Here is a 25,991-nt window from a genome sequence, read left to right on the forward strand (position 1 = left end):
CCTTTTTCTGAACTACCGAAGTCTATGGAATATTTGTCACTGTCTTCAGTGGGTGAAGGATCAAGTCCTTCTAGGGCTAAACAGGAAGACCATGATCAGACAGTCATGTAAAAGTCTGTGATTGAGTGGAGAAAGCAGGTCCTTCTGCTTCCTGGGACTTCTTTATGGGACTGTGTACCTATATAGCATGAGCCACAGGGAGAGAGAAAAGTGGGTGGCATAGCAAATATCCACCTCCAGGCAATGCACTCAAAAGAAAATTCTGTTTTTCTTCCTTGCTCTTATATTTTCTGGAACTGCATTGAAAAAAAAACAAGGTTTTTATGGAAAATCTCCCTCACAGACATGATGCTTGAACACTAGAAGCATAATACAAACAAGAGATCCAGAGCATGGCTGAGAAGAAGGGCAGCTGGTCTTCATATTCAATAATTCTTTAAGATTTTATGTCTCCCCAATGGTATTTTTGTGTGTGTAAAAGATTCCACATTCTCCACAGAAAAGAGGCTTAAAAAAAGAGCCCCTTAGTTTTCAAAAGTGCTGTTGATTCTTAAACATATTTTGACAGGCTTGCTGCTGTTAAAATATCTTGACATAACCAAAGCAGAAACACCCTCTGCAGTAGTTCATGGCTCTTTTTACTGAGGAAGTCTGAAATGAGCTTCCAAACCCAAAGTAGAGGAAGTACAGAATTTTTGAATTTTAAAACCAGAGAAAGCCGAGACTCCCTAAGGTATACAAAAATGAAGAGGGAGAAATACTATCTTCCCAGGGTTTGCCAAATGAAATGGGGAAGAGGGGAAATTAATTATTTTCAGAAACAAAAGAGAAAACAGAGTACAAAAGGTTGAGTCATAAGCATCAAGCAAGCAACAGAAGTGCTTGTTGCAGCACACATTCTCTCCACTGGAAATGCAGTTTAGCACAGGATGCTCTTGGCCCATTAGAGTGTTGTACCCTTAGACTGAGACATGACACACAGGAGTGCCCAGTAGAAAGCTCTTCTGCGATTGTACATTGACATGAGGCATACTTGTAACTGTTAAGACATCTCAGCTTTATCAAGTCTGTCAAAAATCCCAGTAGAGTCCCAAAGAGTTGCAAATACAATTCAGTTCAGATTCATATTCTGCTGTTAATGGCAACTAATGAAAGAGAGGACAGACCTTCACATTCTTGCTATTTCAGCTTCCAAGAGAATGTCTTGCTGTGCTAATCCTTATTCATATCCAGAGCACCAGAAAAGTACTAAGTGCTCATATCCTCTTCATTACATTTCAAGATAATAGTGAGTAATGTGGCCTATTCATGACCACTAAATATGAGCAGTGCTTCAGTATTATTTCTTTTAAGATTTCTCTGTTTCATGATCCCTTGGATCAAAATCTGCCCCCTGCAATTTTTATCCCATCTGTTTAATTTCATCTGATTTCTTACACTTCAAGAGTATTTTTCGAGAAGGAATACTTTCTTTCTCTCCTTTAAATCCTTCCTCTTCACCCTCTATCCCAAACCAATGTTTTTAATGAAATATAAACTCAATTCAGGGTTGCTGGCAAATTCCCGTGTTCATTCTTGATACCTTCTTATTCAAAATGCATTAAAATCTCAAGGTCTCTGCAGGATTAAATTTCTGAGATAGCAAAAAACTTTTACTGGAGATTTTTCAAAGTTAAAACTTTTTTTTTTTTTGAGTATTGGCCCAAAAGTAGCGAGATATATGTGTAAGCAAGGTACAAAGGATATTATGAAAAAGAATATAATAACTTCCCCAGACAGAACAAAAATATTCTTGACTTTATTGATTAAAGTTTAGAAATTATGAGGTATCACTGGAATTCTATGAAGAACTGGTTATTCTGCTTTTAAACCAAAGAGTAATGGCACAAGGACTTTTTCATTCTATGTTGCATATCAGAGAGATTCAGAGAAGATCTACATAAGGAATAGAGCACTTCGTTTCCAATATGTCCAATAATTTAACTAGACCACCTTGGTCATAAAAAACCCAATATGTAAAAGCTTTTAAAATCTGATGCTTTTAACCTGATAGCAAATAAATACCTTGGTGGATGAGTGCTTAGGCTGGATCAGATGATCCATGTGGTCCCTTCCAACCTGGTGTTCTATGATTCTATGATAATTTGTTGTTACTAATGGGTACTGTCTAGTATGTAGTCTCATCTTCTATGACATAAGTATGACTTACAACTCATAAAAGGCTTAGTGTTCGCTTCCATGGGGGCAGTTCATAAACTCAGAACTCAACAAACTAAATTGAATGGACAGTTGCAACTGACCATCTGACCCCTTCTGATTGTCATGGGTTGTGTGTGGATTGCAGTTCAACAAGATGCTTCTCATATTGCCTGTCTGATATCCTATCTGAGGCCTTAGATGTCAAGTTTGCTGTGGGTGAAGTTCCCATGGCATACCATCTGGTCATGGACATTCCTACACTACACAGGTCCTTACAGTACATCTAGGGCTCACAAAAAAAAAATCCAAAACAAACAAACAACAACAAACCAACCAAAACCAAAACCAACCAAAACAAAACCAACACCAACCAACCAACCAACAACAACAATAACAACAACAACAAACCCCACTTGTCTCCTCTCCTAACTTGGATCAGGTTCCACAAGAAACAAGGCAAGAATAAGTAACTCCTTTTATCTGCTTCTTTTCCCCCTTGAATATCCTCCTTTTTTCAACATACACCCACTGAAAACTGAAAAAACAGTGAACAGAGCAGTGAGTCATGATTTACAGGTCCTGTCTTCAGTTGCCAATTCTCCCTGGAAGGCAGAAGAGTACTCAAGCACCAGGTCACAATATGTTCAGGTTTCTGTTATCATCTGTGATGAAATTGTGTCATATGGAGTTACATACTAATGGACAATTATTTAGTCTTTGGGCAAAGACATGAGGCAGAACTGATAACTCTGCCCCTACAACATTATGCTGAAGAAACTCACCAAGAGGAGTCAGACATGGATCACAATCTTCATCAGATGAACCCTGATAATAAAACAATTTACAAGAACTCAGATGAATTCCTTAAATGTTGTATGATAAACTTTATTTCTGTTTTCCTTTTTACTTCTTTGAGCCATTGCATGTTTCAGCCCACCTGAAAGGCAAGAGGCGACAGAAGACACCACGAACTCCTCTCATATTTTCCTAAGGGCAGGCTTAGACAATTCAGAGATGTAATCCGACATAAAGAATAGCCTTGTCTTTCAACTTCAGCTCACTTATTTTCTCTACATTTCCCACTGATTAATATGCTACACAGACTGCTGTTTTCTGTGGATGCCATGCTCACATCTTTCTCTTTACTGTGGAAAGAGTCGGCTTGGGTAGCTGACTTGGCACTAGTGGGCAGAGAGATACCTAATGAGTTCCTCTAAGAAGGTACCATGACTGAAACCTCAACTGTGTCAAAATGTTATTGTGATTCAAAAGGTCAGATTGATGACCCTTTGAAAATGTCTCCTTACTCCAAGAATCTGTCCTACCATCAAGAAATGAACATTCCTGATGACATGCTGTTAATGCACAATGGAAAATTTGATCAGCTGCCTCCTTCACACCACTTTGCAAATGAACTTCTGCTTGGGAAAGCACCGTGTAAGTAATATTTCTTTTCTGATATATGGAACATTATTCAAAATGAAAATCCGATCCTCCCTTTGAAAGACTTCTGCTTGTGACATTTCCTTTTAAAAAGCACATGAGTACTGGAGCACATGGGATGCTGACAGATTCTCATCTTACTTATACCCAAACTTCACAAATATTGGTGGAATTGCTATGAATGTACACTGCTGTAAATACTTGAACACAGTGCTGAGCTCTCTTTGATATCTGTGGGCACATACCTTTGTGGTTTTTAGAAGTAATACACATAAATAAACATTTAAAGCAGGTCTATCCTTCATTAGAAGGATATAAAATGTGTTATTATCATTTGTTGCCACTGAACACTTTTGCTGCAAAATACTTGCTTATTTCACAAATTGAAACCTAAAAGAAAAGGATTTGAGAGGAACGAACCATAAGAAATATGGCTGAAATAAAAAACTTAACAAAACTAAACTGAAAGTTTTCTCCTAAGTTCAGCAGTTTTGGATTGACTTCCCTTGCATAAGCCCAATGTAGCAGTAATGACAAGTTCATTCAAGAGCTTATGGGTTGAAAATGCATCTAGATGACAGAAAAATAGTATTATACATTCATTTTGAACAAACCACTTACAAAGAGGTTTTTTTTAAAAGGATTTTTTTACATTCGCATTTTCTTGCATGATGTAAGTACTGAAATAGAAACTTTTCCAAACAAAATGGAAATTGTACTGACTATCCAATTGGCCTTTAAAACCTTGGGCCATAGTACTGTGCTTTTATGTGTCTGGGTGTTTTTTTCTCCAAAGATTAACAAATGGCAGCCAGAGACAGGTCAAGGTATGGGATCTACTTCTCTCAGTCTGTCAATCACGTAACAGCTGCCATTCATCTTGAGCAGTCATTTGGAAGGAAAGGCTTTTTGTCTGCTTTTTAAAATTTCTGTAAATAACTTTTTTTAGACAGGACTAAGAAGCACTGTAACAGGAACAGCAGATAGTTTCCTAATCTGTTGGTGTCAGTTACATTGTGCTGTAGAGTCATCATCAGACAAGGAAAGTCAGATGGCAAAAAACACACAAACAAACAAACAAACAAACAAGAAAAAAAAAGTGCACACACACACATAAACAACACAAGCCACTTCTCTACAAACGAAACTCTATTGAGAAAAAAAATTTCAAACAGCATTCTGATCTGTTTTCCTAGCAACTAGGAGGAGGATTTTTGTCATCCAATTTTCATTATTCCAGAAAGAAGAAAGAGGGAGAAGGTAGATATTCTCTCAAAAAAATAGAAAACTCTGGATTTGTCCCAGTGTGGGTAGATTTTATTGTTTGGGGTTTTTTTTTGTTGTTGTTTGTGGTTTGGTTTGGTTTGGTTTTTTATTTTTTTATTTTTCTTTAATTTAATTAATTAAAGTTTTACAGAATGCAAGCTTTTCATAAGAGAGAATCATGTAGTACTGGCCAGGTCATATTGCTACTAAACTTTGTCCAATTATGTTTTGGTGGTTTTCTATGTAATTAATGGCTGCTAGCTGATATCCTACTATAAAAGGACCTTCCTTTAGTGCTACCAAACACAAAAACTAAACAGATGCTGCCAATCGCCTCATGGTGTCAGAACAGAAACAATACCAAGAAAACTCTAAGAAGGGATGTGATGTCCCAGAGGAGGGGACATAGGCTGGGTCTGATGGAGATCAGACATGCTTACATGGTGCAAGCAGGCAAAACCACTGTTAGGGCTTTGTGATTAGTAAGCAGGTTTTCTCCAGCTGTAGGGATGCATATTTGGGAACTAGGCCATGACTGCATCATTCAAGTCCTCTCTGCTTTACATGTGAGTACTAGCAAGCTTCAGGATTTCAGTCTTGATCTTCCAAGGTAATCAGAATTTTACATAGATGCTTTCAAACAGGACCTTCATAAAGTGTTATCACCCACATTATTCACTTCCAACTGCAGACCTGTAGTTAGTAAGCAGTTATAACTACTGTCTATCTGAGTAAACTGGACACATAGAGATTTGCTCCGGCCACCGGTCTTTGGAGGACTGGTGGACAAACCAGTGTATGAGATAGGTTTTGATAGATAAGTAGTGAGATTTTCCAAGGATCTATTGTCAAACTTCTTTCACAGAATTTGGCACAGTACTTGGTCTGCATCTGTTCTCCCTGCTTCTCTATGGCCAAGGTATAAAATCTCTGAATGCAAAAATGTATGCCTGGAAAAAGAAGTTCAAACCAAATCCACTCTGGACTCAAAGGTCAGAAAAGACACTGAAAGACTTCAGTTTCCTATTATCCTAGCAACTCTGAGAAAGTGCCTTCACAGTCAGACTGTCCGTTCAGCCACATGCATTTTAAATAAAACTGGAATACAACAACTCATTTTGAACAAACATTGTGAGGGGACAGAAATCCTCAACCAATAAAATTCTTCAGCTTCATATAAGTCAGCAAGTGCACCAGGGAAAAAAATATTCATTGTTAAGTCCAACTTGGAGCAGTTTCTATATAACTTTGCCCAGGCAAACAGTTTGGAAGATGAGGAGGAAGCCGGGTTAAAGGGTGTGGAGAAGGGAGACTTGAAGTATGGTGAGACTGAAGACAAGGGCAAGTGTAGAAAAGACCTGCAAATAATAATTTGAGGATTTTAGGTGAGTCGGAGAATGAGGCATTGCAGTGGGAAAGACAGAGGTCTTCGGGTAGAGCAAAGATTACTGTGGTGCTAAGGGAAGGAGATCCACTTCCACAGCAGAATAGGCTTCACTTGTTCAGCTGTTCATGGAATAAGAAGTCATATTTGTTGTGGTTTGGAGAGGAGATGGAGTATTAGTCAGGAGCAAATGGAGTTTAGAGTCCAGAGAGGTAATATCTTCAGAGCATCCCCAGAAATGTTATTACAGACATCTTTCAATGAGAAGAGTGGAGCAAACTGTCTCCTTGGCTCCTGCTATTTCAAGATATATTCTCCTACTTTCCATGTAGCTCATCAGTTTTGCAGAAATAACATTAAGCTAAATCAGTCCTTGCATTTGCTTTTCCTGCTTATCCTATTCAGAATGCGACTGAAAGAGGAGCGTGGTGTCATTAAAGTTAACAGCTTTTAAATATTTTATTTCTTTTTATAGGTCTAATATGCAATAATTGGCAGAACAACTCATTTGGAAATGTGTAGTGCTAAAGGAAAACATTCAATATCATTCTGTTCAATGCCCTGAGTATTTTCTCAATCCAGGGTTTAAAAAATGTCTGGTCATTCCAAATCTTTGTCGAATTATTTAAAGAGCTGTCAAATTTAGTGGTGTGAGCATCTTATTCCTTATTATGGGACATGGACAAATAAAATCAATACTTCACTACACACAAGCAGGTAGTGAAGCCACTGCCAAAAGTCATCACAAAGAGATGCATTTAATAGTATTCTGTCCTATCTGCAGTCCCTCTCTCAGATCTAGAGCCTCCTTAGGTTCTGAGTTTAATCTACCATGCATCTATAAAATACAACCAATAAGCACTATTTTTATTTTATAGATACAAAGACATTCCTCTCTCAGTGGCTACAGCCTCAATTCAGTAATGTAATAAGCCAGTTGTTTCATTTTAAGTACATGATAGACCCCCAGATTCATGGTTTAAGGTCTTACTGAACCAAAGCACCTTTCCCCTACACTCACAGCAAAGCGTATGCCCTGTCAGAAGAGGAGTATATGTCCCCTTGCCTGGTCACATGTAGATCCATGGAGATAATATGTCCTTTGCTTCAACAGAGAAATACGAAAAAAAACTCCAACTGTGTTTAAATTTAATTTTGCTGGGTTGTTTCCCTTTTTTTCAAGGCAACTAAAAAAAAAAAAAAAAAAAAAGAAAAGAAAACAGGATAAATCCCTGCAGGCATGTGAACTATAATCACCCATCACTCCACTGAGTGGACTCAGCAGCTGCCTGTAGAATCCTGTCAGGTGGGAAGTTTTAATCCTGCTTCTTTGGTGACTATTCCACTTTGTATAAAATATCTTCAGGCTTATTTCAACAATCCAAGTGATTTATTTGTTTAACAGTATGGACAAAGTACCTTTGACTCTCCAGCCTGCATGACCACATAATCATTTATAGCTGGATCATCTTGAAGTTGATCTCACCACAAATTGAGAGTGAGAAATGAACTGTTGTTGAGCACAGAAGATACCCAAAAGACTGTTTTTGTGCCTTTCCTCATAATTCCTGCCTCCTGATACTACAAAGTGATTGTTGTGGTCCACAGAAAATCAAACAAATTATTTAAAGTATCTGGAAATAAACAAAAAAATAGACAAAATTCCTCCATAAATCTAAATAAACAGCCTGCAATTCAGCTTGTAACCCAAACAATCTGAAATGATCATAAAAAATTAAAATCCTCCCTGAAAATGCTAATTGCAGCTGTGAAAATTATCACTTGGACTCTCTTTTCTTCTTCCTTTCTTTCTTTCTTTCTTTCTTTCTTTCTTTCTTTCTTTCTTTCTTTCTTTCTTTCTTTCTTTCTTTCTTTCTTTCTTTTTTTCTTTGTTTGTTTCTTGAACTGCCTTACAAGTATGTGATTTGAATTCTGCCACTAGAAATGCATTTCAGAGCAAGACTGTACTGCTCATTAAGTGAATATCAACAGCTTTCAGCCATTTCACAGTCTTGCTTCCCAACCTGTAGTCATTTGTGTTGGCAGAGAAACCTTTGCAAAATTTGATATGTAATAAAAGTTAAAATAAGGATATTTTTTCAGTTTCCACTTGAGTGTGTCAGGAAACTGGGACTGAAAGATTTATAGTTTTGGGTACAAAAACTAGTTAAGAATTAAGCAAGAAGGCACTCTTTCTCCCCAGGAAAAAAACTAGTGTTACAGTCAATAGAATTTTTTCCATCTACTTCTATGAGAAGAAGATTATCAGATTTCAAGATGTAAATCGAAAGGGGGAAAAACTCAGTGATCTGACTAACTTAATGCTTTTAATAAGGAAGGTGCAGTACCCCTCATCAGGCATCAACACAGCTACATCATCTGCAGACTTTATCCAAATAACCTCTGCATGCAGTAACAACTGGAAGGGCTGCTGAGAGTTTTATTAGTGGTGACCCCAGTACATAATTTGTCCTTCTTAAACAGAAAGACCACCACAGGGAAACACCCACTGCTCCTCTGGTCAATTTGGACCATAAAAAAAAAAAAAAGTATCTATGCAGACTTGGCATCAACTTCTCTACAGAAACATTTGAATATTGTTGAATTAAATTAATTGTTCCTCAATCTAGGCCAGTCACTGAAGTGCACATCTGAATATCTCCAGGAAATTATTCCTAAATGAGGATTTCCCAAATCGAAATTAAATCTTGCAATCTCCATTATTGTCTCTAAGCAATTAAAATATATTTCATGTGAGACACCAGACAACTGGTTTTTTGGATAGCAACTTATACTAGCAGGTTTTCTTTCTGATCTTCTTGATGCGTGGCATCATTTTTTCTTATGTACAAGTGCTCAAAGTGCTACTGGTCACATTGCTAAAGTTTTGCCTTTCCAAGTAGACAACACACTTTACTACTTGACCCTTTTCTACCCTCCTGTTCTCAGCTCCAGTGCTATAGCATGACACCGGCTCCTCTTTTCAAAAGAAAGAAAGAGAGAGAGAGGGGAAAGTATTTTTCAGTAAAATAATAGCTCCCCTTCTGGCAACAAACAAGAGAAAAAAATACATGCAGAGAAAATGAACTCTTTAAAAGTGCTTTTTTTTGCTGTTTGATGACACAGGCATAAAGCCAAAATTCACCCATTGTACTTCATGTTCAAAATTTCTTCACACAGCTCTAAATTGCTGACAGCTCTTTAGCTACAGCCATGCTACCGGGCGCCATTATAATAGTTCACCATACTATTATGATGTGTCAATGTTTATGACCTGTATCTCAAAACTGGACAACATTCAAATCTTTTGACTGCCTCTAAATCACTTTTTTGGAAAAGACTTGAACTACTGAGATTGCAATTAGAATTGCTATTGCTCAACTGGCCCCAACTAATCTTTTTTTCATTGAAAATACAAAAAGGTTACAGAATTGTAAAGCCCATGTGGAACAAAACATAGGAAAATACTTATTGTTCTCATATAGAGGAACACACAAAATACCTGCAGCTGTATGAAGGCCCAGAGGGCTTTTTTATTGGTGCATGGCTGAATTTTTTATTGCTACTGAATAAAGTGTTCTTGACATAAGTATTTGACCTCTGACACCAGCAAGATTCCCTCTTGGTGGTCATTACAATATAAATCCTCCTTCATGTCTTCTGACTTTAAATGATGCACCGTCTGCAGGGTTTTTTAGTGGGAATAAAATCAGAGAAACAAGAGCAAGGAAAGTGTCGTATTGCCTGGAGATGTGCCAAAGTGAGCTGAGGTGATTTCACTTAAGTTAGCCTTGAAAAACTTGAAAGCATGCTGAGCCGAGCAACCTGCTTCACAAGCAAGCAAAGAAAAGCAAGCAAAAGGGGGAAGGTGGGAAAAGAAAAGTGAGGGGTTGTTGACTGTTTAGAGCTTGGAGGTCTTCAGTTAGCAAGGCTGAGTAATGCCTGAATCTATGGTCAGACAACTAAGAGAATAATGTGCTTGGGCTTAGGTGATTACTTTTCCTTCATCAGCCCAAGCCTACCTATCTGCATAGAACCAGTGGTCCATTTTGAAGGAAGGATCAACTTGCTTTCATGTGTAGTGTGGATGCCCTCTGAGGATTTCAGTAGTCACATTAAACTCCGGTTGACTGATAACATGAAAGTTAGGCTCTCTCTTATCCTAGAGGAAGACTTTATTGAATTTGTTCCTTCCTAAATATTTTTTTTCTAAACTTGGTAACTCTGTTCAACTCAACTTTTAATTAAATTGAGCAGCTGATCAGATTAAAAAGGTATTTGTACCAATTCTCCTGCACATTTTTCAAGAGAAATTCCTATAGATACTGACTTAGCAGAAAATTGCCTTCTGATATTTTTCTGAGTCCTTCTTGTGTCTGCTCCACTACACCTCTAGTTCTCTAACACTTTCGATTTCTTAGATCTGGTCACATCTAGACACCCTCAGACTTGTCTACCTTTCCAGGGAGGAATGTCCTGTGATCCTGTGACCGATAAAGCAGAAAGCCAGGAAAAACACAGTATTATTGGCAACACTGTGTTATCAGAACTTCAGTCCAAGCAGTTCTAACAAGTTCTCTGCTTTTGGTCCCATTTTTCAATTATAACAGTTGTTAAGTAACACCCCTCTGAGTTATTCTGGTAATAAATCACTTTATCCATCTGGAAAGTCCCCACTCCCTTCTGGGAAGCACTTCCAGCGGCTGTCAAGAGCCCGCACCCTGTTTATGAGATAGTCCCGCTGGACAGCAGAAAACACACACACAGCATTGAGCCACCATTGTGACTTTTTCTGTACAAAATTCACACTGGTTTCAGTCACAAATTGTACTAAAAGCCTAGAGTAAAACCCAGGTAAGAGGTGGCATATATACATTTTTGCTGCCCTTCTGTTAAACAACGACTGAGGTAACTACAATATCTGCTATCAGGCAGTTTCTAGGATTTCTTTGAGGAGGAAAGTCCCTCACCCTCAGCCACCATATTTATGTTCAATATTTATGAAACAGCTCAAGCTAACATGGCTTTCAAATGATTACATCAGATGAAAGCTCCAGCTTCTCAAATTGGTTGCTTTAAAAGGTAGTGAAAACTGGCTCCTGCTATGCCACTCCTTCACCAGGATCTTTCCTTTCACCTTGATGGTGCCAGGACGCAGACAGAAGATGGAAGTGCTGACCCCTTCATGCCTGCTCTGCAGATGGAGAACTATGGCCAAAACGGTCTTACAAGGATCTGCTTCTCTTCCTTCACAAGCCTCCTTTAGTAACTCAGACATGTTGGTGAGTCCTGTAGTGTATTTTAAGAGAGAGGAATGCAGGAAAAGTATAAAGATGTGCAACCTCAAAAGTAACAAAGATACACTCTAGTTATCTACCACTTTTCCATCAAGCAGAAAGTAGATATTGAAATGCAAAAAAAAAAAAAAAAACAACAAACCAGCTGGAAGAGTGGGCACCAGCTGAAAGAAGTACAGAAACCAATACTACTCATGTCATCTACAACTAGTAAATATCTCATTGCCCATCGACAGAGATGGTACTGCAGGTAATACAAAAGGATTCTTGTGTTGGACAGTGTGAGGCTCATTTCAGAAATATTTTAGGTACAGGGAATCTAACTCTTCAGGCATGAAGGATGAAGCCAGCTTATTCTGCTGTAATTAAATACTGAATGCAAAATTAAAATATTTTCTTTGTAAATATAGTATTTACACCTAACGTATGAATACAGGACAAATGATTCTGAGGAAAGACAAGTGCCATCTACTCAGCCACCTGCAACATGGAAACAGCAGAGACACTGAACAAGTCTCACCTGGTCCAAAAAGAGAACTACTTTCAGGGGGTTTCTACCTTTAGTGGAGAACACCACAGGATTTTAAAATAGCTACATGGACATATATGAAGAACAATAAGCCATGTCATGGCTGACTGATGAGAACAAGACAGAGGAGGACTTGTAATAGAGTAAGTGACAAAGATGAATTGATGTGAGTGATGTTTAAATTTGGTTTATTATGGGGCTGTGGTTGACAATGTTGCAAGCTGCTCACCTCCCAGAGAGATAGGCATGTGGGCCATTCTTTGATTTCATAAATCATCCAGGAACATACCCAGAGCATTGACCTTTTATGAGGAAGGAGCTCAGGGCATTCAGCATAATTTAACACCGGCATGTCGGATGGTGTCCAGCACAGTTTAACACTCCTTAACCTCTGCCTCATTAGACGTCTGTCCTGTCATTTATCTTTCTGTTTATTTTCCGAGTGATATATTATTGGTAATAACTAAGGAATGGGCACTGATGTTACTTTCCATGGGGCTGCCATTAGTCAGCTGGAAGTCAGGGCAGCATCACTCTGAAACTGGTACACATAACAGCTTTTAAAGGTTTTCAGATATTTTCTTTGCCAAGCAATTTCCTCCTGGCATGGGCAGCTAGAACCCCTATTATATGATCTCTATTTATTTTTACTCTTTCCAGACCACATTTTAGTTTTTAATACCAGCAAGTATTATTACTGTTGGTAATAAGACCTGAATTATTATTTTTGCAGCAGAAACTTCAGCCTCTCTGTGACAACCATGGTTAAATAAGAAACCAGAAGGGAAATGGCAGGGTCTTCCATTCCAACAACATATGTATATGTACTTGTACAGAGACAAATACACATACACACACAAAAACACATACAGTCACATTGTTCCCTCCCATCTTGCTCATCATCATAATGGCAGATATTAAGAGTCCTTTCTAAATACAAATATTTTAGCAAGTCCATAATTGACTGAATATCAGAGATTTCATTTATGTTGCCTTTCTTTATCAAGTGGCAACTACTTTTCCAATATTTGGTGTATTAAATTACATTCTAGAAGGGGTAAAAAAATCAAAGAACTCATGGGGTCACAGTGAGGGGAAAGTGAAATATTATGCATTTTTTCTGTATTGTGTAACATATGTGTTGTGATACTGGATAGGAAGTAAATTCCAACAAAGGTTCTTCTATGGTACCTATGGTACTAAGCATGTATTTGGATTCCTAGCAGATCATAAAGAAGGAATAAGCCCAGAAGGAGCTGTAAAATAAATAAATAAATAAATAAATAAATAAATAAATAAATAAATAAATAAATAAATAAATAGTTTATATTGTGGATGGTTGTGAGTCAGCTCTATAATAGATGTAACACCTTGAGAAAATATTGGTCATGTTCTGTTTTACTGAATAAAAATATTTTGCTTTTAAATCCATCATCACATGAAAGATATTGAAATTTTGAACAATAACAAACAATTTTATACTAGCAATATTACCACTGAGACACAGATTGAAGTAGTTAAGGAATTCACTGGCTGACCTGAAATATCCTCTATTTAAACACACACACATACAAACACACACACAGAGAAACCTTCAGCAAAACAAATCCTAAACAATATCAAATGTCCTGAGAAACTGCACGAGACGGGTATCCCTCAAATTTGGATTACGGTGATGAGAAAATGCAAAGCAATGGGAGGTGAGTCTGCTGCTGGTTTGCGTTGGTTGAGGCAGGCGAGCACAGCTGAGAAGGAATTCTTTGGGTGGGAGGGAGTTCACCCGGCTACCAGAAGCTTTGCTTTCCAGATGTACTTTATTTATAAAGTGCTTAATCCTTTTAAAACTACCTACATCCCACATGGATTTGGCATTGCTTTATTGCTTAATTAATATCATCATCTCAGTTTTTATCTAACACTGAGGTTAGAGAAAAAAATTACATCTCCGCACATACAAATGCTGCCAGATCTAACATGACACTGTGGAAAATATTTTGATATCATAGACAAGACACCTGTCCTTTGACTGTTTTAGGATCACGTAACTGGAGTTTAAAATCTTGAGGGCTACTGTGAGCTTCTAGACTCAAACTCTTTGCCTGTTTCTTCTGCAATGAAAAACTTCCATGTACCAATCAGCCACAGGATACCTATGGACTATACGATGCAATTATGAGAAGAGCAATGTGACCTGATGTTTCTAGGAGAAGGAAAATCACCAATACAAGGCCCTTGTGAACCCTGATGCACTGTTGGTGATAAGGGTCACCCACGCTGATGGAAAGTGAACTCGTACCAGAACAGGTGCAGAAATGGCTGCTGGGATGATCCAAGCAGCAGAGAGTTTATTTTACAAGAGGAAATTAAAAGACAGGGGCTTATTTAGCCAAGCAGACCCAAGCCTGAGAGGGGATACAGTCACTTTTTGTAAATACAGCTGGAGTATAAACACCAGAAAATGGAAAGATGTTTTTAAGCTTAAAGACAATGAGTTGGCATAAGAACAGAGAGATATAAGTCAGCCATTAGGAAATTCAGGCTGGAAATTAGGTATAGGTTTCCAGCTCTCAGAAAGGTGAATTTACAGACCTACCAGCTTTTTGTAGTGGTGGGGTCAGAATTTGCCACTAGTTTGCAATGGATTATGGAAGATTTTACATGATAGAGCATGACTGGCCAAGCACATGCTGTGTGCCAGTACCTTCCTCAGCTCTTTCTACCTTGTCCCTGACAGCCAGGATTGTGAACCACTATGGAGCATATTGCCAGGCCATGTTTCTTCATTTTCTTCCTTTGGAAATGAGGGCATGAGAGGCACCAGAATGGAAATACTTCATACGCTGCCTGTACTTCAGTGGTGCCCCTGGATGAGAAGGGTTAGGGGGAGTGGGGAGCTGAGGGATCTTGCAAATCTCTTTCGGTCCTGCAAAATAATTAATCTGAGGTAAAAGTCTTACAACAACAGGGCAACCTATGCTTCTCCCATGCTTTCCAGGCAAGGTAAATATGCCCCACACTCTGCTTTACCTTGGCCTCCTGGGACAGGGACAGCTTCAGGTTGCCCTGCCTGCAGCTGCCCAGGTCCCAGTCTCCCACCAGGCACATCTCCAGGGTCTGATCAGTTTATAAACCCTGCAGAAGGAGCCTCCGCAAGTCCATTTCTGCCCAGTACATGCACTGAACTCTGCACTCGTTGCCTAATCCTATTTAAGAGCAGCATTAAAATGTTTGTGTGTTTCTCCTAATAAAATGCCAAAAGTTTTGAGCTTTCTCCTCAGCCAGGGGAGACTAACCCAGCCCAACCTTGATTTAAATTTGATGATGCTGGTGATTCAGTCAAGCTACATGGGTCAAATTTGGCCCCATTAATCATAAAATGTTAAGTTTTATTTGAAAAGCATATAATTGATAACATTATCAACAAAATCCATCATTTCTCCAGTCTCACTCTATAATGAAAAGCAACAATGTTAATATAACACAGGCTGTAAACAAAACATTGTTTAGCTCTGTGTTTCTAGTTATTTTCTAAGGCTTTTAATTTTTGTATATTGAAGTAGAAAATGGAGTATACAGAATATTCTAAATCTATAAATGAATCTAACAAGTTGAAAAAAGAAATTTTAGTTTTTTAGTCTTCTGTTATTATTTAAAATCCCAGACAGGGTTACTATAACATACACAAAACAGATTATGTTTAGCAAGAAATTTAAAGATCAGAATTCCTATAAACACCAGTGTAACATTTGGGTACAATAAACTCAGCTTCCCTTTCTCTGCTAATGATATTCTTGGTAAATGCCTGCATATAATTTATTCTGGAAAAAAAAAATGTATGAGAGAATATAAGGTTTTCTTTGGGTTCTCTTAAGACAGAAAGCATACTTGCTAAGACTGGGACAGACCTCACCGTGCACATGCAACACGGAACACAGAAATACCCTCCTTCTGAACCTCCCTCCAGATTGTGGAGTTATTGCCAAGTTATCATCTGCACTGCAAGGGAAGGAAAGGGGGTCCCACCTTGCCTTGGAACAGTAATATTTTTATCTCCCAGTTAGCTCAGGTAGGAATTTGGGGTGGGTAGAAGGTTTGCTCTCTCTTCAGGAGATCAAAGGCCTTGGCCATGCCATGGCGTGTTTTCTCAGCAGACTGGGATGTTACTGGCCGATTGGGGGTCCCACGGAACAGGCATCCAGTGCTGGTCTGATGGACACAGTGCTCCCGAGATCACCTTTGAAACCTAACACACAGACCCATACTGCAACCCTGCAAAACCCTGCATTGTAACCTGCACTGAAAGACACTCTGAGGAGAGGTCCCAGAAACTACATTCTTTTAGCCGAAAAAGTGCATGAGCAGCCTGAAGGTGCCTGCCCTGCCCAGCTCAGCCAGGCTTGTGAGCACTGTGTGAGGAGGGGACTGAGCTGGGACACCCTCCAGCCCACCTCTCTGAAGGGTTTCATAGCTCCCTCAGCCTGGGACCCCATCCCATGTGTCACTTTGAGACCCTTGGCAGCAGGATGTGAGTTCTCAAAACATGATAGTGCCCGAAGCCATATCTGCACAGCTGATGGGCTTCAGCATCTCCAGTGGTGTTTGACAAAAGCCACCAATTTGTGTTTGAATCTCACTCCAAATAAATCTTTGAATAAACATATCAACAGTGTGTGGATGAATGTAATGAAAGCGCATTAATGGACTAAAAATGCCAATATCTGAATTCTTCCCAAGAAAAATTGCAATACTTTTTTACAAAAGTCCTTCCTTCCTTCCTCTCTTCCTTCCTCCCTTCCTCCCTTCCTCTCTTCCTCCCTTCCTTCCTCCCTTCCTCCCTCCCTCCCTCCCTTCCTCCCTTCCTCCCTCCCTCCCTCCCTCCCTCCCTCCCTTCCTCCCTTCCTCCCTCCCTTCCTCCCTCCCTTCTTCCCTCCCTTCCTCCCTCCCTTCTTCCCTCCCTTCCTCCGTCCCTTCTTCCCTCCCTTCTTCCCTTCCTCTCTTTCTTCCTCCCTTCCTCTCTTCCTTCCTCCCTTCCTTCCTTCCTTCCTCCCTTCCTTCCTCTCTTCCTCTCTTCCTCTCTCTCTTTCTCTCTTTCTCTCTCTGTTTCCTTCTTTCCTTCTTTCCTTCTTTCCTTCTTTTTCTGGTTTACACTATTAATAATCCACACTATCTCAGCACAAATGACTATAGACATGTTCCTGTTCTCATACTGAGACATCAGGTATGGAATCAGTCTCAGACAGTTACATCATGGTGTCACCTGGATCTGCTCCAAACCACATGAGCAAAGGTCAGTGCAATAAGGATAAATATAATCAACTTAGCAAAGGACCCTGCTGTTAAAGTCAGTAGGAAAGATGTTCCAAGAGAGACAGATACAGATCAGATGTCTTAGTTTCCTCTAAACTCACCTCCAAAACTTGTTCATCACCTTGGGTTCATCATGAGTGATATTCCTTGCACAGCAGCTTTTGTCTCTCATCCTGTCACACACACTCCTCACTTTCAAAGACAACGTTTCAGCCCTAAGAGACTGCTGCAGAATTCTGGCAAACAGTTTTGGTTTTGTTGAGAAGTGATGAATACAGAGCTGTGAAATTTCCAGTATTTGTAACAAGTTCATTTGGTCTTTGCCTGGTTTTCTGCCATTTTTAGTTAGACCACCCTGAAATATCTTCAGATGCATCAGTTAAGCTGTTGAAGTTCCCCTGACTTATTTTCTGTTGCAATTCAGCTTCATTCCAATAATGATGGGACAGAAACTTGGAAGGTACATACACTTCCAAGAAACACAGGCCCTATCAATTCCCAGCCAAATTTGGGCTCCCAGGTGCCCCAATTATTTTTTTGAAACCAGACTTTACAGAATTGAAGTCTATTTCTAATTACAAAAGTTCTTTTTCCTAATGGCAGTGTGTGAAGTGACATATCTGATGAGTTGTTCTTTGTATAAGTAGATTATCATCATCATTGTACACAACCTCCAGAAATTCATACTCTGAATGAGTTTCCATTGTTTTATGCAATACTGGCTGTTTCTTCACTTAACTTATTCTATAAACCTCCTACCCACATTTAAATAAAATACATGCACAATTCCTAAGCAAGAAGTTTTTGTATAACGCCATGTAGTATTAACACATTAAGGGAACAAGCCTAGACATATGCTGAGCATCATATTATTCCTTGACCCATGACCGTCCATATACTATAGCTGGATAATTTCGCTATGGAACCAGAAGGCCATGTTTTTCATTAATCAAAACCAAATCTTCTGTCACACCCATAAAGTCAGAAATACTGTTGCCTTTTACTCTCTACATGATAAGCTACAGTTCTTTCTGAAATCTTCAGACTTGCTGACAGAGCAGAAAGCAAGGAGTCAGATAACCTCTTTTGCCCCAAAAAAAAGAGGTTGGCGAGCATACCTAACAGTCTGGAGTTTACCATTTTTTTTTCCCCTCTTACCACAACATCTCTAGCACACGTACATATCGTATCTTTTTAAAAAATTCACACAGAAAAAAATTAAACCAAATATCACATGTTCAAGTGACATTTCAGTTATACAAAACAGTTTTGTTCATTTAGGTTACAAGATACTGGTTTACAATAAGTAGGGCTGTGTGGTGAAGATATTAAAGCACTGAATTACAGGTCAATGTCTGAGGGAGTTGATATTAAGATAGCCAAAAAAAGAATCTCCACTTTCAGTTGAGGTTTGGAATAAGTGGTGAGGCAGTGAAGCAGAGATACAAGAAGGCTGTTTTGAATGGCAGGAGCTTAAGAGGTGATTCTCAAACCAGTAGTGTTTGGAAAAAGAACAAGAAGTCAAGACATAGCCAGCCTAAAAAGAGCAATGGTAGGGAGATAGAGGCAGGATGGACTTTCTGAGAAAGAATGATAGAAATTCAGGGAGGACTTTCAAAATAGTACAGAAACATATAATAACTTTGTAAACATGAGGAAGAGTTTAAAAGAAAAAAACAGATCCATAATCTGGATGTCTCTCTGACGATACCAGACTTGCAGTAACAGAGGTCACAGACTCATTGTTTCCAATAATGGGCTCTATTCCACACTATAAAGTCCAATTTCAGCAATATTGGATTAAATATTATTTTTGGAAACATAAACTGGGAAATGATTGAGGTCTCTTTTGTATGCTGATTTACCAGCCTTTCCAAAGAGCAATATAAGAAGCGTTTATGAGTTCCTATCAAATATGGCTTCATTTATTTGTTAGAAAGTTCACAGAAAGTACAGGAAGTGAGTTACTTTATTGCTTACATCGAGGGTGGGGGCTGTGAGCAGATCTGTCCCCACATCAAACTGCAATAGCTGTTTCGTTTGAAAAGAGAAAGCCAGGGTGGGGAGTAAAGAAGAAAATAGAGACGGGAAGGGGAAGGGGACGGGGAAAGAGAAGGGGAAGGGGAAAGGGGAAGGGGAAAGGGGAAGGGGAAAGGGAAAGGGAAAGGGAAAGGGAAAGGGAAAGGGAAAGGGAAGGGTAAAGGCGAGGCAAGGCAAGTCAAGGTGAGGTGAGGCGAGGCGAGGCAAAGAAAGGCAAGGCAAGGCAAGGCAAGGCAAGGCAAGGCAAGGCAAGGCAAGGCAAGGCAAGGCAAGGCAAGGCAAGGAGTAACAAATTGGTGTTCCTGCCTAAACATATTGCCTTGGAAAATCCTTCCTCATTAGCTTTTAGACATTAAAAAAATCTCTGTTCTTTGTTAGAAGAATAAATCTTGGCAAACTACCATGGTGACAGAATGGGATATATCTGTGTCAAATTATGAACCCTGTGTTGTATTAAGAGTGCAAACAAGCCAGGACATGCCCAGTTACAACTTATTACACTGAATTCATATGGCTGCCGGACCTAAAAAGGCTTTTCACACCTCAGTAAAAGGCTAATGCCCATAAAGCCTACATCGCCTCCATTTGGGGTTGCCTACAGGAGTGGGTGCAACAGGACACAGGTGAACTCTGCTCATATCTGGACCTAGCCGGAGAGGAGCCAGCTCCAGTACAGAAGCGACGCAGGATGTGTCCACACAACCAATTGCCAGCAGATGTGAGCTCCCTTCGCCAGCACTCGGAAGTAGCAGGCAGAGTTGTAGCCATGTTTACTGTGGCACAGAGTCATTTTTGACAGAAACAGAAAACAAAAAAACAACAGCAGTTTAGGTCCTGGTCCTGCCTTCCTCATAAAGCTCTGGTTTTGGGCCTCTCTTTATCTATACAATTTGCATTGTACTGCCAGACAGGGCTTATTAGTTCAAGCTCAGTGCTTTCCTAGCTGCAGCTTTGCAGTCTCCAGACCATATGTGCAACAAACACTGCCTGCAAAAGACACACTCATACGTTAGTACACCACCACTCTTAAAACTACCTAAACAAAGTCACTTTGCAGCTTCCAAAATAAAACTAGCCTAGTGTAAGAAGACTGTGAGAATAATGTCGATTTCTGCATCTATCCAGATATGCCCAAGAAATGCCCACCAGCAGCTCCCTGTCGCTGCTCTACTTCCAGGGAATAAGAGTGTAGACACTGCACAGGGGGAAAGTCCATGGAAAAACAGAATTCTGGTCATTCACAGCACAGTGTGACCACTGACTTCGGAGATTTGAAATGAGAAGGGATCGGGAGGCTGCTCACATTCATATCTGAAAATTACTGCTCGTTACGTTAGTGTTTCACTGAGCCTCAGCCACAGACTAGGAATCCCATTGCACACAGTTCTGTGCTACATCCTTCCAATGAGGTTATGAACTAATTAAAGCAGACAGGGGAGTGCCAGGAGGCAAAAGACATTTTCTGATCAGCAGCGTAGGCAGTGGCCTGAGCACATCAGTAGCCCTGTCACATCTATATATTAGGGAAACAGAATGAGCTCAGGTTTGAGGGGTTTGAGTCTCAGGACTTGTTTATAACATGATATTTAACTCCCAAGTGCTGTAAAAGTGAATGATTCACTTTATGTATTACATTTCATTGCTGAGCCCAGCAAAGGAGCCAAACAAGAAGCTGTAGCTACAAAATGTCTGTTGCACAGGTGAGGGATGTAGCATGTGTGAGTAGTGGGGATAAGTAGGTAAGTAATGTGTAAGCAAGTAATTAACAGAAGTCTGAAATATTTCTGTAACACTGTCAGAGATTTTTTAAATCTTGGTTCACCCTACTTGAAACCTCCTGTAGGAATGTGCTAGGTTTAAAGAGTACGGAGTTAGGGGGGTTTCCCAGGTGCATGAAACTGAAGAACAAGACAAACATTCATGACTATTCTCTACCAAGTAAAACCTTGTTATTGGGACAGTCACCCAGCAGTAATTCAAATTACTGCTCTGGATGAGCCAGGAACTAACTTCAGATGGAGTTTTCTGTAGCATATGAGAGATCCATCCATCTGGTTCTTGTGAGAGAAATGTTGAGATGACTCAATCCCCTCCAAAATTCTGACTTGTGTTGATGATGTATCAATACGGAACAGGAAAAAGTAAGTCCTAACATTTTAAAGCTGAGGGCGATTAAGAAGTTTCTCCTACCCCACTCCAGAACTCAGACACCAATTTCAGCAGACAGTTGTCGGTGTGTCCATCTGCGAAGTGCAGCTAGTAGAAGGTGGTTGTGCCAAGTCACATGCTGGAAGTAATGCTGGATAAAAGCCAGATCTTCTGTTGGAAGGGATGTAATGTCAACATGAGACAGGTGACCATGGAGATGATAGGCACTCAGCTGGACCTTAAATATCATTTCTTAACTTCCATATTTTTGCTTCTTTTTAAGAAGGCATTTCACAACCAACGCCTGTATTTTGTCAGCTTCCTCTAGATGCTTAACTGCACATAGTTACACTATGCAATTCATTTTTCTGCTGTCTAGATCTAGGTTAGATAAACTGCAATGAGTATTCATTTCCAGAGCTGGGAGGAGTTTGGAGGCAGCATCCTCGGTTCCCTCAGAGAGATAACACACTGAAAAACAAGGAACATTGCTGGAAACCTCAAAAAATAAGCTAGAAATACTAAATGCAAACCATGCTATATTACTGTGAGCATGGATGATAGTTAAGTGGGAACTCCAGCATAAGTGTAGACACTAGTTCATTCCATTCTCTTCAGCAGAAAGCCAATATGTAGCCAAAACCTTGGCAACAAAAGGTACATAAAAGTCAGAGGTGATAAATGTCAAGTAGCATCCAAAGAAGATCAAACTAAGGTATCCATGAATAAGTGTCTGAGGGGAATTATCTTAGTCTCTCTCTGGAAAAGTAAAACTACAGAGTAAATCTGTGTGTATGAGTGTGCATGCTATATGGCTCATTTAATGAAGATTTATAAGTACAAATCATATAATCAAATCAATAAAAAAATGTGACAGAAAGTTATGAAGATGTGAATAACCTTACATGTCATTAATATCTGGAATAACTTTTTGGTTCTGGTCACTTTATACCAGAATAATAGAGTGAAAACAGAAATCAGGAGATGGGTGTTAATTGTTATTGAGCACACAGGATAATTCCCACTCAATGACACAGTGAAAAAAATAAGACTGAAAGCAAGGACAAAGAGGAAACAGTGAATGGTGCATATTAGTGGGGTTTTGTTTACATCCAAGTAAAGCTGTAGCTTAGGATAAGATCTCAGTTTCAGGATGCCCTGTATAACATTGCAAAACTGCTGTTCTGAATCACAACAAGAACTGAAACTTTCCACCTTATTTACAAATGAGCATTCTGAAAATACAATTTGATCCAGGCACATCAGAATATTTCATCTGAGTCTCTAAAAACATAATAATACAAAATCCAATAAAGTTGAAATGAAACAAGATTTCAAAATGAAATGCAAGATGGGATTTTTTGTGTTTCTGGAACATTTTTTCCAATTTTCTTTCGTAACAAAATTATAGTGAATCTGACAGTTTTATAAAGCAATTTTCATTCCAGCAAAAATACATTCTCTACTTGAAATTGGTTTTATTAATAGAGTTGTGGTCAACTATATTCCTACTACTGATTCATTTGAAAAAAAAAAAAAAATGAAAGAATGAAGGATACTCAACAAAATTATCAGGCAAAATATTTAATACCTATAAAGGTTAGTACAGCCGTAAGATACAGCTGAATCCAGAGCCTTCATAGGAATCAAAACCAGATGAGACATTTAAGTGGGGTAACGAACATAGGCAGACTTGCAGTAGAAAACATTTACAAAAAGGAAGATACCACCTAGTGCGTAAGTCAAACATTAACTGATTAGGGAGAAACTTTCTCTACAAACAACCTATTCCTGACTGCCTGTTATGGTATTTTATGCACTTGTCCTGTGAAGTTTCTGGTGCCCCTCAGAGATAGGTAGTGTATGAACAGACAGACAGCTGCCTTGCTGATGTTTGGCCCCATCTCTGTTACTGAGCATCCTGAAAGAAGTAGGTGAGATGTCTGGCAGGTTTCATTGCTGGAAGACCCATTTCCCCTGCACTGTCTGTCCTCAAACTTTTGCATCTGCTGTTTAAGGGTCATTCAAAATTTGACTCACAATCCAAGAACACATTCGTCCGCAATCACACTGCTTGGAAAGACTCTTTTGGAGACGGTTTTCACTAAACCATTTCCAGAGGTCCCCAGTTTCCTCTGCTAACATAGGTCTAGCCATTTCTTTGCACTTTTTTTACTGTGTTTACTTATTCAGATGACTTTTATGTCATGGCTTGCAAGTCTGCTCATTCCTTTCAGCAGCATTTCCTCCTCTTGTTTAAAACTTGCTGAGTGCCTTCTTACATTTATGGGGGAGCTCATCTACAGTTCAACCAGAACACTAAATATATTAAACGTTCTGTTTATTACATGCCCTGGAGAACTGTATTTAATAGTGCAGATTAAAAAGAAAAAGAAAAAGAAAAAATAAAAGCTATACTGTTCTTTGAAGGAAAGTAGGAAAGCTCACAAAAGTGCAATTCTTACAGCCAGTCAGACCCACTTATCTGTTTCTCCAGTGTTACCTCACAGGCAGTAAGACACTTAGCTGCAAAGTTTATCAGCTATGAGGTCATTAATAAAGCTGGTCAGTCTCAGTAGTCACTTTAAAGACGATAAAGTAAAATACTAGAAGATAGTTTTGTTATATGTAAGTAGCTGAGTTATGATTTTGTAATTTAAGGGATTTTTACGATGGTTTCTTTGAAATTTCTGGCCTAGATTTTCAGTCAAAGGAGCCATTTACATATTCGTCTCTTTCCATCAAGCTGGCTTTAAGAATCAAGGAATATGAGAGAGTCCTTGCCAAAGAATATAAAAGAAAATGCAAGAATTTAGATTTATAGTAGTGCTGGTACAGCTTAGCTTGGAGAAATCTCATCAGGCAAGCAGGCTTTTTTCCTTAAAAGAGAGCTCTTTAAGCTTGCAAGCTATGGAGAGTTTTACTAATATCCATGAAAAATTCTGATATGAAATCAGGAAAGCAGTAAAAATTTAGAAGTCTAATTATAAGCCATGCTGTCAACACTCTTTTTATGCAAGCTCTTAGCTTATGCCCACTTCAGTATTGTCCAAATTCTCACTTGAAGAAGCCGAGGGGCAAGTGTACCTGCACCGAGCTGTCATAAATCATGTAACAAAGAGGATCTGTGCCTGTTTTGTTCGCTAGTGGGAAGGTTTGTGGATCACAACCTTGAGCTGAGCTCACCCACAAAGAAGGAGTTAACTTGCATGTGTGTCAGGCTCAGAGCCCACACACAGACACCACAGTTCAGCCACAGTTAGGAAGCTCCAGCGAACTCTCTGTGTCTAAGTGCCTGAGGCAGCCTCACATTCAGAAACGTGGGGCATACAAAACTCCCCATGATTGCAGTTGCAAATAATCAAGCATCTTAAAACCCTGCTCCTAAATAGAAATGCTCTAGTGAATATTACTCTGGACCAAAAGCTTTGCATTAACCTGCAAAGAACTGGTGAGGGCTGCCTTCTCTCAGACACCCCCTCCCCACCTCCTGCCCATCTTTTCACACCTTCTCTAGCAGCAGACTCTGTGCCCCAGTGTATAAAAACTGCTTCTTATCAAACCCTTAAATATACATATCCTAGAGCTACAGGAAAATTGCAATCCAAATTGTGCAAATTCAGGGCCACATCTCTCACAAGCCAGGCAGAAAACTGCTGAACGCTTGAAGGTATATTTTCACAGTTAACGCACACAGCAGATGATTAGTTTCAAATCAGCTGCCTAATCAGGGTTCCCAGGAAAGCTGCAGGCACATTTTTCAAAGATGAAGAGAAAGGCTTTCCTGCCACTTTAACCACAGTCGTTATGAAAGCCCAGAGCGCAGAGCTATTGAGACAGAGGGTGGTTTCTCCCCAGTGTGTTTCTTCTCTTACATTTCAGACTGCCCCCTTACTCCCAAGAAATTCTAATTGCAATGTTTATCTTCTTACCACAGTATTTTTTTCCTTTTCTAATTTTTTCTTTTGTGAAGTCAAATGCACTTCTCCAAATACTATGTCACACCAGAGGTGATTTGTTATTTACACCAACTATCCAACTGAAAAGGGGAAAGAATAAGGAGAAAAACACCCCTCTGCCTCATTTTTTAACCTGATTAAATCATTGTGCACATTGTCTCATTGTTTTACTTTCTTATTAAGATAATAGACCACAAAAGGAATTACTGTGTAGGTATCCTAAACTTCAGCTTATTAAAAAGCCTCTCAATTTCCTCCTTCAGTTTAAAACTCAAGATATAGGAGTGCTTGCCATGGGGACTCTATGTAGGACACCACCCTATGTAAAACCATCTCCAAACTGTATTTCTTTAAATTTAGAAGCAGTCCCTGTAGACGTAAAGGAATAGCTCTTCCCAAATGCAGAACCCTCCCTGTTG

Source organism: Patagioenas fasciata, chromosome 3 (assembly GCF_037038585.1).
Source record: "Patagioenas fasciata isolate bPatFas1 chromosome 3, bPatFas1.hap1, whole genome shotgun sequence".
Classification (NCBI taxonomy): domain Eukaryota; kingdom Metazoa; phylum Chordata; class Aves; order Columbiformes; family Columbidae; genus Patagioenas; species Patagioenas fasciata.